Here is a 12,163-nt window from a genome sequence, read left to right as displayed (position 1 = left end):
GGTAAAGTATTGTTACTTCCTGTATATTTTCAACTATTATTTTAATATCAGTTTCAAGACTACAGCAACAGATGCTTGTTCACAATGCATTCGTCTGAGATGCCAAATAAAAACGATGCCTGCAGGACCCAGGAAGGTTGAAGTTATGGCTGAACATGCGGTTCATAAAATGAAGGCAAAAACTTTTTATTTTATGCTGAAAAAAGACGACGGGCCTTCTGTACTTAAACTTTCTTTTGATTGTCAAAAGAATCTTGTGTTGCCACGTGTTCCAGACCAGGCTGCCTATTATAGCAGGCAACTGTACCTCTACAATTTTACCATCTGTGAGGGAAATTCTACTAGTGTTCAAAATCCTGGTTCGGTGTATGCTTATACATGGTGTGAACACCAAAGATATAAAGGGTCTAATGAAATTGCTTCGATTTTATACTACCATCTTAGAAATAGGGGCCTTTCAGAAATAGAGGAAATAATGATTTTCTGCGATGGCTGCCCCGGCCAAAATAAAAACATTACTGTGATTGGCATGTTGTGCAAATTTTTATATGAAACATTAAGTTGCAAAAAAATTACTGTTACTTATCCTGTGGTTGGACACTCCTTTATTCCTCCCGATAGGGTATTCGGGAGGATTGAACAAAAAATTAGAAAAAAGGACACAATAATACAACCTAGTGAATATTGGAATTTGTTTTCCCAATTTAGCACAGTTAGAAAAGTTGGGACCCAGGTAGCCGTTCAAGACTGGAAAAGTGCAGTTGCTACAGTTGTAAAACCTCCAGGCCAACTCCACTTCAAATTTGCTGCTTCCAAAAGAATAATCATAGAAAAAACTAATCAAAACAATGTGACTGTGCAGGGTGAAATTAATTACAGATGCAATCTAGGTGTCCAGAAACCAATCTTAAAAAAGGGAAAGAAAAGTAATCAGATTATTCCAGCTCTACTTCCAAACAACGTCATGGTTGCAAAAGAAAAAATTAAAGATGTAGAAAAACTCCTTAACAATCATTTTGGTGAGAACTGGAGAACCTACGACAATTTGCAGTTCTATGTCCCCATTGTGGATAATAATTTTGAAGGAGTAGAAGAAAACAATGAGGAAGAGCACGACATTGAAATAATAGAGGAAGCTAATGGGCTCTCTATTTAACATTTTTTTTGGCCTTAATAATAATGAAATTATTAGCATTACGTTTTTTTAATAAATAATATTTTTTTGTACAAGTTCTATAAATAAAAAATATTTCAAAAACTGTCTACTTTACTATGTCCTATTTGGTTGGGTTTCAATTATTATGATGCATAACTTGTTTGTTCCTAGGTGGTTCGCAGCAAAAGTGTTTCAATGCAATGCTTCGTTGCAAAACTCGTTCGTTCTAACTTTTAATCTAATATTTTACTATTAAAATGCTGCTCCTGATTTTTTAATTCTTAATTTCTTTATCGAGACCAGGATAATGTTTCACAAGCAGAAGAATTCATTTTACTTAAGTTAATTAGTCAGACACAATAAGTTTTTTACATTTCCTGAAAAACTCGTTTAAGGGTAACGAGCGAGTTTTGCATCTCAGCTACTCACTTATAACTATCCTTTGTACTTTTATAATTATTGTTGTTTTATACCTACGTACTCTGTAAATGCTATATGCGTAAATAAAATTTTGACTTTGACTTTGGCATACCACGATCCATATACATTCATCAAAATAGGACCACGTTCTAAGAGGAAGGATGGAAGCATATGAAATATAATTTTGAACTATACAGGGCATACCACAATCCATATACATTCATCAAAATAGGACCACGTTCTAAGAGGAAGGATGGAAGCATATGAAATACTTTCCAAAATAAACACACAAATGTCAGCTGGACATATAACGAGAGAAAGACTATAGATTAGATATAAGGAACAAATAGAATAAGACATTGATATTTTAAAAATAAAAAATTGCAAGAACAAATCCTGAAATAGATTGGAATGGAGCTGTATTCCTCAAGAGATCAAAACTCAAACAAAAAGGGTTGTCGAACAATGATCATGATGACATTTTGAGAAATAATAGAAAAAAAATCAAACACAATAAGAGTAGGTATTCAATAATGTATTCTCATGCAAAATATTGTTGAAAAAAATGTCACCAAAAATTTAGAGATTGTTCCACATCATTAACATGTCTATTTACCACCAGATCATTATTTACCTAGATTGTAAGGTACTGCTGTGGCACATATTATTGCAAGACATGTATATAATTTGGTTTGTAGACCTCGTTGAAGACAAGGAAACTCTCTTTTCCAGGTTCCAAATAGCTTTTCTACATTTCTTGTTCTCACATGAGTACTATGGTAAAATTATCTTATTTTCTTGATCATTACCTAAAAAGATATTTATGTCTATTAAATAACCTACTATTTATTTAGCAATTATCAATAAATACCTGGCTGTAATACTGGGGTAAGTAGATAGTGTCTGCATGCATACCCATTACTGTCATCTATTCCTATTAATAATCCTGGAATTTCACTTCTTTCCATTTCACAATTTCACTCTTAATGCTCTTAGATCAAATATTGAATGACTTGATAACCTTGTTGTTGAACAATAATATACATAATTCCTCTTCTAGTACCTACAAATTCATTTACATAATAAGAGCCTGAATAACATATATTTTATGTCTTTACAGTACCTGTACATTTTTGGAAAGTGGGCTTTCTCATAAAAACTGGTTATATTCCTATAAGTAGCATAAAACCTTTGTTGTTTAAGTTAATGCGCTGATTCGCTGATGAACTTCAATATTGTAATACTCCATTGTATTTTAGATTATATTTTTATCTTGAATATATTGCTTTTGTATACTTCCCGGGCGATTTTCTTCTCCAATATTATCAATAAACTCTAAAAATGCTTTTACTTTTTCATACATTTTTATTGTAATTAGAAAAACAAAAAATATATGTTAGAACTGAATTAAAAATATTCAAAATTCAAACAATAACAAACAAAGTTAGGTTAGAATCGCGGTCTTGAGGAAGGTTGATCGATGACTTGAGATTCGCCTGTCATTTTACACTTCCCAAGACAACGTCGTGTCTTGAGATCGGTTTATAAAACACAAATTTAGTTCAAGGTCGGTCTTGAGCATCGACGCTGTCTTGAGACTCAACTATAAATACGGGCCTTAGACTGATTCAAAAACTGCTTAGAAATTCAGTGTTTGTCATTCCTTTGTAAAACCAAAAATATAAGTGTTTACTTGACATCCATGTTATTTTTTTCCTGATTATAGCGCTTATTCAAAAGAAAATGCAAATATTTATCCTAGATAAAGGAGGTAAGTCCACATACCCCCTTCATTTTGGCATAGACATAATTTCTAACACAAAAAAGTTTTTGGATAAAAGAGGTAAGTACAAATATATATTTTTCAAATAAGTTTTTAAAAATCGAGGGGATTTTTGTTTTTACAATAAAATTTATACATATCCTACCTGTGAGAATAAAAAAATTCGGTTTAAAAAATAGATTAATAAAAAAGTTCCAGCAATAAAACTTTGGAGTTAAATTTCTCAAAAACTTACTTTTGTTACTTACTCCCTTCATCCACTTACCCCTTCATTTCTGAGATTTAATGCTCGTACTTGTAGTTTGCATACTAAAAGAAAACAAATAATATTTTATAGTTATCAAAAAAGACAATAATACATTATAATTGTACCTGTGATATATTTTTTTATAAAGACACAATCCTTATTAGTCATATTTATCATATTGCTTTCAATTTTATAAATTACACAAAATCAAGGATTTACACTCAAGATAGTACTACTGCATTTCTTCAGCATCTTCACCAGTCCTATTTGAAAATATGGTGAGAAGATTTTCTTTATATCCTTTATAAAAGTAGCAGGAACCAGGAACATAAATGAGTAGTTTTACTCCGTTCTGCAGATTTCCTAAAAATATGGTGTCATTATACCCTAAATTTACAATTTTAGATATTTTAGTACTTACAATATCAATGATAACCATTCGGGTACTTAACACATTACCATTTTGTAGAAATTAAATAATAATAACATACAAACAATATAAATATTCCATTTCTATTTTTATACAAACAAAAATAAAACTTGACGTCTATCAAATGTCACTGTCACAAATACCACGTGTACTGACAGTTGACGGATCGGGTCCCTGTAATTAAGGTTATGAGATGTTAGCACCTCATAGGCAAGGTTCATAAATAGACAGGTTGCATGGTAACTTTCCACCAATCAGCGTCGAGAATCTAATGGCGGGAGTGACGTCACCCAGAATGCTGCATACAAATTCATTCACTTCACTCATTGAAATGAACTCGGAAAGTAGGAATGTATTGAAAATGTGTATATTTAAAAAAAATACGTTTGGATTTTTAATGACTATTTATTTCATATATTCTTTAAAAAATGTGGTAGATACCTGTAGAGTTACAAAAATCATAGAATATAATTGCAATTAAATATATGCAGTAGAATAGCATTACTACTTAATTAAAGCAGAAGGAGATTCTTTCTTGTGTATATATGGGACTAAATCATTCAAATATCCTAGGTATATTAATAATGGGTTGAATACAATTTACTTTTTTAAATGATTTTGAGTAGGTATATAATAATTTTGAATTGGGGATAATGCATGTAGTACATTATTATAAATTCCTCCTAACATGTAAACCATGGTGAAAAAGAGATTCAACTAAAGATTTATATATCAAAATTAGTAGTTTTTCTCTTAAGTTTAACATAAGAGCATCTGATTACGTTAGGTACTGGATTATAATATCTAAAACTATTAAAACATTATGATTCCATTCAATAGGTACCTGTGAAGTTTTACATTAACAGTAAATTATACAAAAATACAATTTCAGTGCAATAAAGGGAATTTTCCCCATTTTATATATTCATTTAGTTTGTAATTGTTTATTCAAACGACCTTCAGATGGCTGCAATGTTGGTTATAATTTTATATGAAACAATTACATATAATAGATCTATTATCTATAGACTTAATTAGATATATTGTTCAATAAGTCTAAGCAGATTGCAACCTACACAGATGATGTAAACTTGATGTGAAGAACCGCAAGAGACATTACAGAACTGTAATGTCTCTATACAAGAATGTTCTTTACTATACAATACAGCAGAAAGAAAATCCAGTAGGTACTTAATACAACCACATTAAAATGTATCTTAACACTTGTAAAAGAGTTTTGGGTTTAAGTTATTATACTAAAAACACTTAATGATATCTATAGATACATTATATCTCAAGATATAAACACAAATTAAAACACTAACGATATTTAATAACAAAATATAGCCTCCAAACCACGTATTCTATTATGTTTACAAACAATTCGTAAAATTGATCGTCTGGGTGACGTCACGATGACAATGTTTCATTTGTCAATGTCAAAGTTACCATACAACCTATGGTATAGGGACCTTGCCTCATAGGGCTTTTCATCGATTGTCATTTGTTTCGAGCTTCTGTCATGTGTCACATAATATTAATACATCTACGTCATACGTCTTTGTTTTGTATGTTCCAACACGGCCAAGAACCGTCAGATTACCGTTTCGTTACTAGATAATTAACGTTCTATGGGTTCCATGGGACCGAAATAATACGTTCCATGGTACTGCGCAGGACGGTGATCGTTACATGTACGGTTCTCAGTCGTGTTGGAACAAACTATGGAGACCTACACAGAGGAGAGGAATCGAGATAGGACGACCTTGAAATTTTTGTACACAATTTTGCCTGTTTGCTTGGTTTCTCGCTAGGGCGGCGGTGGCGTAGAAATAGATGCTACTTTTGCATTGGAGTGAATGTGAAAATTTCGAAAATAATTAATTATTCGTAGTTAATATAAGATTATTGGTTTTGGTGGTTAATATTATTTAAATATGAGTGCCAAGAAAGCTTACACTAAAAGAACTTGCTTCGTACCGGGATTTATATCGAGTTATCGTTCCGATAAAAAATTCAAAAGGGAACTTAACGAAGTTAATAAAGACTTTTTATAAAGATTTGTCTTTATGTTATTTATAACGTTCGTGGATTAAACCTATTCGTTTGTATGTTATTTCCTTCGGTGTAAATAAAATTTGTGCCTATTATTGGTTTTTATTTTAACCTGAAAATTATAGTGATAATAGTAGGACGATCTTGAAAGTTTTTCTGTCGAAACAATGCATTTTTTGAGACAAAATATTTCACAAAAATTAACATTAATTTTATAAAAGTCAGACTATCGTCTGCGTAGTTTATAGACATATATTTTTATTAACTAAATTTAAACATCTGATAGGTAAGCTTTCAGAATATAGATAAATGAAGTATTAAAAAAAAGCAGTTTAAATTTTGATAAAAAGAATACCTAATTAAAAAAAATTGATCAATAAACTTCAAATTATTTAAATAACTTTTTAAACTTTTTAAAAACAATTACGTACAGTTAAGTCAATTTTTTCAACTAACAAACTTTTTAATATCAGTTACAAAGATATTAAAAAATTAATTTGCCGTTGAAATACCATTGGTATATAAATGTGGCAGTTAGATAATGTGACAAAATATTTCCGCTTCAAAATAAGCTGTCCTACATATTAAAGTAATGACAAATTTAAATTTGATGTCACATCTCCATCTACAATGGTATATAAAGAATACACTTTTTACCACACGTCGATATGTTATAAGGTTAAAATAATTTATTTTTGGCATAAAACATATTCAGCTACAATCCACCAATAAATTAATGTCTAGTTACGCTAAAAACAAAAATAAAATGAGTTAAATATTAAATAAGTCCATAAGAGCTAATGTATTTGTAGCACCTATTCGAACACTTGCGCCTCTAGCGGCGATTGCTGAAAGTTGAATTAGAGGTTGAAAAGTTAGCCCACAAACGATGCATTGCGTTTCCACTCCTTCTTACAGGTCTCCATAGAACAAACCTACCAATAACGCACGACGTAGATATATTAATATTATGTGACACATGACAGAAGCTCGAAACAAATGACTGTGAATGAAAAGCCCTAGTGATCGAATTTCGTAAAAATAATTATACCATTCTTTTGCTCACGGTTTGTACAGCAATGATCACTAGGTTTCAGATTTTGATCACCTGTAGTTTATTTTTTTATTGAGGGTTGAAAATTCAAGGACGAAAAAAAAGATGTTGGCACCTCATTGATCGAAATCTTTAAAACAAATGACTGTATTCGATAGGAAATAAAGCGCTGACCAATGATCACCTATTTTGAACATTGTTCAGGCTTTTTTTGCACTGAAAATAATTATTAAAGTTGCAATAACATTACCACGCACGCGCAGTCCATTAAAAATTTTATATCTAACAGGAGCCCAGTTCTTTAGCGCGGTAAAAATTTTAAACCTACTGTGAAATCAGTGCCTTCCCGAGTTTTGCTAAATTACTATGTTACAGCTAGTATTTCTGAAATATATTTATACCATCTGAAAGTTAACAAAGTGCTCGCGAAAGCACACATATTTCCAGGGTTTAGTCATTAGCAGATAATTTTGTATTAATTATTTGAAAAATTTTCAAGGACAGTCACTCTTCGATCTCATCAAAATTCTTGCAAGCTTTGTATTCTTCGAACGAACCTTTTTCTTACAGTGTTGCGCGATTTTGAATAAGTAATAAATTATAAGTTCTGACCTAGAAAACTCAGGATTGATTTTTACATTATAATCACACAAAGCGGTTATAGTTAAATTTGTTGCTATCTAGAGAATGTAAAGATTATTCGTGATAATAGGAATTGTAATATATTTCTTTGTTGTGGATATTAGGACTAATATAATCCAAGGAGACTAATAAAAGCCCCGTATTCATAGTCGGTACTCAAGCCATACTTGAGGCCGTGCTCAGCCAAGTCGACCTTACGGCAGCGTCGTACTCAAGTTTTCGTTCTGTTTCATAAACGATACTTCGGGTTTTCTCGGCTAAGGTTGTGCTCAAGCATTGAAATCTAGGGAATTTTAGTTAAATTTGACATAGGACACCAAATAAAATGCAGATTCTGTCAATTAGTCAATTATCTTTGCAATATTTTTATTTACATAATTTGTTTTTTAAAAATAAATTATTTAAATGCTCAAGATCAATAAAATTTATTATATGGGTGGGAAGATAACACTTTTATTTTTTCTAATTCAATAATGTGCTATTATTTCAGAGGTTATTGGTAATCGGCATATCCGTAATCTCTTATAGTTTTCATTATTATTTGTGTTTGTGATAAATGATTGCATTGTACATTTGGATCTATTGTACAAAACAATGGTTTTATGTAGGTACCTACATGTAAATAATGTTCTGTTTATACTTATGTTAATATAACTATACCTAATATGTATCTATTTTTATTTTTGAGTTAATGTAGGTATTCAAGATAAATGTATGATATTGAAAACATGAAACTGTTTTAAATTCTAAATGTAAATGCTATTTGTGGATATTGATATTACCCCACTAAAAATGACAAAATAGTGTGATATTACTTTATTTTTGTTGGGGAGTAATGGGTACTAATCAAATATTCAAAGAACATAGAGAAAACACTAGGAGATACCCTTTATTTCTCACTGAAAGGAAGGAAAAACTTGGGTGCTTCATAGTATGTACCTACCGTTTTATTAGGTTTGTTCTAGCATCAGTTTCAAACGATTTGAAACCATCAGCGAATAGTGGACCAGCGCGAGTAGAGGGGATAGCACTGGTGACTGTATTATGTTTTCTCACTGACCAACTGTTTGTTGACAGTTTCTGACTAGTTTGACTGTTTGATAGAACAAACCTATAATAGTGTCAGCTTTCTTCTGTTTATATACTTCATCAGACTTAACTACAAAACAAAGAACTAACGAACAAACCATGACATTGGAACTTAATATAAAATGTTATTTACAATTTCCGTGGGAATAAGTCACAATTTAAGATTGAAACTAAATTTATTTGATGTTTAAATTTTTAAAGACAAATCACATGCTATGATTTTTCTGATGGATATTCTTAAGTTAAATTTGATTTTATGTAATCGAATAAACTATCTTTCAATAAAATCGACCTTTGTCAATATGAATGAGTCAGATAAACTTAAATTATTAGAAGGATTTTGTACCAAGCAACAAAAACAATATTGATATAAAATATTAACAATCTTACCCAAATAACAACACAAAAGTATATATTTGTAAATATTACCCCAGTATAACAAAATACTGTGATATTACTTTATTCTTGGTGGGGAGTAATGGGTACTAATGAAATATTATTCAAAGTATGTACATAGAGAAAACACTGGGAGATCTCCTTTATTTCTTACTGAGCAAATAAAACTCTGGTGCCTTAATCCACTAAAAATTTCTTACAATACTTTTCTTTTCTAGATGTGTACTTTCATTTCATCTTTCTTATTTATTGTCCAATTGTTACAATCATACGAAGCCACCGGTCAAATGCCTGTTTCATATACCTACATATTTGAATTATAGCTGCCCTACATACTTGACAATGGTATAAGATTGACTTCAATCTTATACCATTGTTCTGCTTCCTTTTCTTCTTATTGTGCTGTGTTCTAACGAAGGTTGGCAATCACTTCTTTAAACGGTTCTCTATCTTTTGCAATATGAAATATCTACTCAACGCTGAGGTTAGTTCAGTCTCTGATATTCCTCAGCCATGCTTCCGTTTAGAAGTATCTTTTCTATTTCTTCTTCCTTCTTCTATATTTATCAATTATTGTCACTCCCAAATACTTATATTGAAATGCCAAATACTGGCATTTTCAATTCTGGACCTCGGAGGTAAACTACACTATGTCGACATGGTGTTATTTTAAACAAGTTCCTTTAATCCACTTATTTTATTAGTTGGATTATACAAATTGGTAATATATTATCATTAAAATATGGTCATATTCACTTTCAACCAATTATGAGATATATCAGATCTTTATTGACATCCTAAGTGTTCTAAACTTTGTTGCAAACACAGTTGCTCGAAATGACATAGTGTAGTTTACCTCAGAGGTCCAGAATTATGTATGCGTTTGTTCCTGTTTTTAGTGTGACAAATTTATTCTATTTTATCTCTCCACACATTTCAATATAATATTTTGTTCTGGTTTCGTTTATAGACATGCATTTTTCTTGCTTCACTCAAGTTCCTAACCAACTTCAGTTTTTTCTTATTAAGACAATGTCATCTGCATAAATAGTATATTGCATATTGCTGTTTACATGCATAATTAACTTTATAATTGGTCAGGAAAGGTTTGTCAAATAAACATTTATTTAAAAGGAGGGAAACTCATACTCATTTATTTTAAAATAAAATATAAAAATACATATTGAGAAATAAACTAAAACGAATGTATGTATCTAACATAATACAAGGATTCAATTCAATAATATATTCACAGAATAAATAAACAAATTCCAGTTGAGTGTAGAACAAGAGAAAGACACAGAATTACTTTCCAGTTTAGCTCTTCGATCTGCTAATGCACTTGGATCAACTATTAAGATGTCATAACTTGATAACTGTATTCTTGGAAAACAAAATACATAATCTCCCTTCGAGAACCTGTACATTAGGAAAATGGGCAACCTCATAAAAACTGGTATATTCCTCTAAGTAGCATACAATCTTTGTTGTTAAGTTAATGCTCTGATGAAATTCAATATTAAAACTCCATTGGATTTTAGATATAATTTTATCACGAATTTGTATACTTTCCGGGGGATTTTCTTCTTCAACACAATCAATAAACTCTAAAAATTCTTCAACTTCTTCATACATTTTTTATTGTAATTAGAAAAACGAAAAATATGGATTGGAAGTCGAACTGAATTGGAAAAAATTAATATTCAATCAAGATTCAAACATAAACAAACAAAGTTAGGTTAGAAACGCGTACTTAAGGTAGGTCCATCGACGACTTGTAGAGACCGACCGAATGTGATTTTTTTGGCCGAAGCCGAAGCCGATGCCGAAGTTCGGCCTGAAGAATCCCTTCGGCCGAAGCCGAAGGTGACTAAATATTTGCATTTATAGTAGGGATAATCGATGGTCGATGTTTTGCCATTAATGTTTAAGTAGTCAAAACACCAGTAATCTTGAGTTTTAACAAATACTATAAAATTATTATAGTTTCTCAGAATTTTACTACGTGAGAAATATTCAAATGAAGATCTTTGAGACATCTTGACCTATTGTTAAAATTTATATCCTACCTACTACCTGAAAATTTGTAAAACGTTTTGGTTTATTAGGGTATAAAATAGGGTGTAAATATTATTCAAAGTATCAAAGGCAAGCCGAAGCATATTGTTTAGAGATTATTTATATAGTATAGTGTACTCGGAGCATTTTATTATTCCACCTTCGGCGAAACATTCGGCTTCGTTTTGGCCGAAGCCGAATTTTGGCCGAAGGTTTAAATATTGGCCGAAGGTGGCCGAAGCCGATGCCGAAGCCGATTAATCGGTCGGTCTCTAACGACTTGAGACTCAGCTGTCGTTAGTGTCATTTTTTGGCTCTTCAAGACCGCATTTCACGTTGAGTACGGTTTATGAAACACAAATTTGTTCAAGGTCGACCTTAAGCATCGACGCTGACTTGAGTACCGACCATAGATTAATAATATAGTATTACCGGATAGATAGGCAACTCACTGTAAACATTTGGTTCCTTTCGCCACTTGCGACCGTAGTGTTAACTAATCACCATTTGGCGGGAAATTTAAATGGACAAGCATTAATTTCATCCGTTCAGCGCCTCTTGCGGGCCCTTTCGTTACTAATTAAAATATCTTCTTATAATCTCACCTATATTATTAAAATAAAATACCAGAACTTACTAAGCTTGTTAAAGTATTTTATTTAAATAATATCTAAGTAATACTCATAAATTATTCGGAATTCCCAAGTTACAAAAATATGTTATTTTTGCTGTAAAATTTAGTAAGGAAAAGGGATATAAAAAAAGTTATGACAATGTTTTTCTAAATATAGGTACGTGTATTTATTTGTTGTTTCAGATAAAACAGTTATAAA

The sequence above is a fragment of the Diabrotica virgifera genome, chromosome 5 (assembly GCF_917563875.1).
Source record: "Diabrotica virgifera virgifera chromosome 5, PGI_DIABVI_V3a".
Classification (NCBI taxonomy): Eukaryota; Metazoa; Arthropoda; class Insecta; order Coleoptera; family Chrysomelidae; genus Diabrotica; species Diabrotica virgifera.
This window is presented reverse-complemented; position numbering follows the sequence as displayed.